At 35.8% G+C, this 2,973-nt stretch overlaps 1 pseudogene across 1 annotated transcript; it reads right to left on the reverse strand.

Annotated features, from left to right (window-relative positions):
* Positions 1-217: 217 nt before the first annotated feature.
* On the reverse strand, positions 218-1,223 carry LOC308639940 (ras-related protein Rap-1A-like; annotated as a pseudogene). The gene has a single exon. The product of its transcript is annotated as a ras-related protein Rap-1A-like (transcript).
* Positions 1,224-2,973: the final 1,750 nt, after the last annotated feature.

Here is a 2,973-nt window from a genome sequence, read left to right on the forward strand (position 1 = left end):
CATAATTTTTAAAATATAAAATGAAGTCAATGACGCAAAAAAGTTATTTGCTGCAATGAGTTTGAGGGGAAATTTCATAATTGATTATATAATTACAGATATAAAGTATAATGATTCAACTTTTAGTGCTTAACAGGGAGGAATCATGATAAAAAGGTCAATATGAAATCATTTGATTATAGTAGCAATATCTAACATTTGAAATGCATCCATGCTCTTTTGTATAATTGTATTAGAGTCAAGTATATTTATTTTCACATCTGTTATAACTGCTATTGCAAAGGAGAAATGCTATTGTCTTATTTTCCAAGAGATATACACAGAGCAAAATTTTTTTTTTCTCCAGGGAACTTGTGCAAACCAACATAAGATCTAAATTCTTCACATAATATATAAAACAGGAGAAGCCTCTTCAGATTTATTTTTTGAAGTCTGGAATGCTGGCACTTTCCAAGTAGGCAACAGTTCTTCATTCCTGTAATCTGGCTCAGAGCTGCTGCTGACTTCGGGTCTAGAGCAGCAGGCATGATTTCTTTTTAGGCTTCTTCTTTTCCACTGGTGTTTTTCTATTTATCTGTCTGACCAGGTCATAAAATATCTCATTAACGTTGATCTTTGACTTTGCAGAAGATTCTAAAAAGGCACAGTTACACCACTGTCTTGCTAAATTCTGGCCCTGTTCTTTGCCAACTACTCGCTCATCTTCCAGATCACGTTTATTGCCAACCAAAATCATTGGAACATCTTCTGTATCCTTAACCCGTAAAATCTGTTCCCTCAAGTCCTGTAAGTCATTAAATGTGGACTGAGCTGTAATAGAATATACTAGTGCGAATCCTTGGCCATTCTTCATATATAAATCCCTCATCGCTGTAAACTGCTCTGTTCCTGCTGTGTCCAGGATTTCCAGCATACACTGTTGGCAATCTACTTCAACTTGCTTTCTGTAGGAATCCTCTATCGTCGGTCATATTTTTCAACAAAAATTCCCTGAACAAACTGAACTGTCAGAGCAGACTTCCCCACGCCTCCTGAACCAAGGACCACTAGCTTGTACTCACGCATGATGTGGTCTGTTTAAATACTGACAATCTACTCAATGCCATTGAAGGTGCAGTGAGACACACATTCTTATACAGGGTAACCACCCTCTGATCCAGTTATCCCACTTCTGGGAATCTGTCCCCCCGGGTCCGGCGCCTCCTCCACCACCGCCTCCTCCACCACCTCCTCCTCCTCCTCCCTCCTCTCGGCCGTGGCTCTGGCTCTGGCTCCGGCTCTGCGCGGCCTGATATTTTCTTTCGTTTTTACATTCTCTGTTTCTTCAAAAAGATATAGCAATGCCAACAGGTATAGTAAAAGATGCTCACTGTTACTAATTAATAGGGAAATGCATGTCAAGACTGCAATTAAATATCACCTCATTCCTGTTAGGACAGCTATTATCAAAAAAACAAAAGACAGGTTTGTGAGGTCATGGAGAAACTGAAACATTATTGGTAGGAATGCAGTAATGGAAAACAGTATGGTAGTTTCTCAAAAACTTAAAAATAAATGTGCTATATAATTCAATAGATCCACTTATGTGTATTTATCCAAAAGAATACAAATTACCATCTTGAACAGATATAAGCACCCAGTGTTTATTGTAGCACTACTCGCAATAGAAAAGTTGTGAAAACAACTTAAATGTCTGTCAATGGATGAATGGATACAGAAATGTGGTATATGCATATAGTGGAGTATTTCTCACACTTAAAACTGGAATTCTATAATACATAACAACATGGATGAACCTTGAAAACATGTGCTAAGTGGAATAAGCCAGGCAAATAATATGATTCTACTTATATAAGGTATGTAAAATAGCCACTTTTATAGAATCAAAGGGTATAAGGTAGCTACCAGGGATTGCATGGGAGGGACATGTGGGACATTGCTAATTAATGGGCATAAAGTTTCAGTTACTTAAGGGAATAAGCATTAGAGAATTGCCATGAAACATTGCGCCTATAGTTATCGATACTTCATTGTACGCTTAAAATTTTCTTAAGACGGTAGGTCTCATGTTAAGTGTTACTATCATCAAAATAAAATTTAAAGAATGTATGTTAATGTTTATTTATATATAATAAATTATATACTTAAGAATATATAATTTTTAAAAATGAATAAGAAAAGCCCAGATACTAAATGGAATATGAAAATGGACATGAGCATACAGGTGATACAAATAAAAATGGCAAAGCTGCTATGTCTGTGGAGTATATACACATTTTAAGAGAAGAAAAGAAAATGTCATCATTTATTCATCATAATTCACCCACAAAATCTGTTAAGCGGTATTGTATAAAATTAGTCATGTGACTCCTGACAGACACAATGTGTGGAGGCACTCAAGTTTGTTTCTGGAGGAATTGTAAATTAGTTGACTTTCTATAAGGTACAATTTGGCAATTATATATATTTATTAACAGATTTACTTATGTATAAAGCATACATTGCCATGCTGTCTATTTTTACAAAAGATTAAAAAAATTTAACACTCATCACCTGGAAGGTAGTTGAAATTATCCTTTGTAATCCTGTTATAGGTGAAAGACTGAATGATGACCCACCCCATGATGTCCACTTTCTAATTCCAAATCCCTGTGATTATTTTACTTTGTTGCAAAAGGATATTTGAATATGAGATTAAATAAAACATTGTGAGATGAGAAGATTATCCTGGATTCTTCACATGGACCCAGTATAATCACAGGAGTCTTATGGAGAAAAGCAGAAGGAGAAGGGTAACGGGAGATACTAATACAGAAGAGAAGACAATGTAAAGATAGCAAGAGATTGAACTGATGGGAAGAAGGGGATACAAACCAAGGAATAAACACAGTTAGTAGAAGAAAAACAAGCAACTTGATTTCCCACTTAGAGCTTCCAGGAAGAACCAGCCCTGCCAAAATATTGAATTTATGC

Source organism: Spermophilus citellus (genome assembly GCF_964194105.1).
Source record: "Spermophilus citellus genome assembly, chromosome: X".
Lineage (NCBI taxonomy): Eukaryota > Metazoa > Chordata > Mammalia > Rodentia > Sciuridae > Spermophilus > Spermophilus citellus.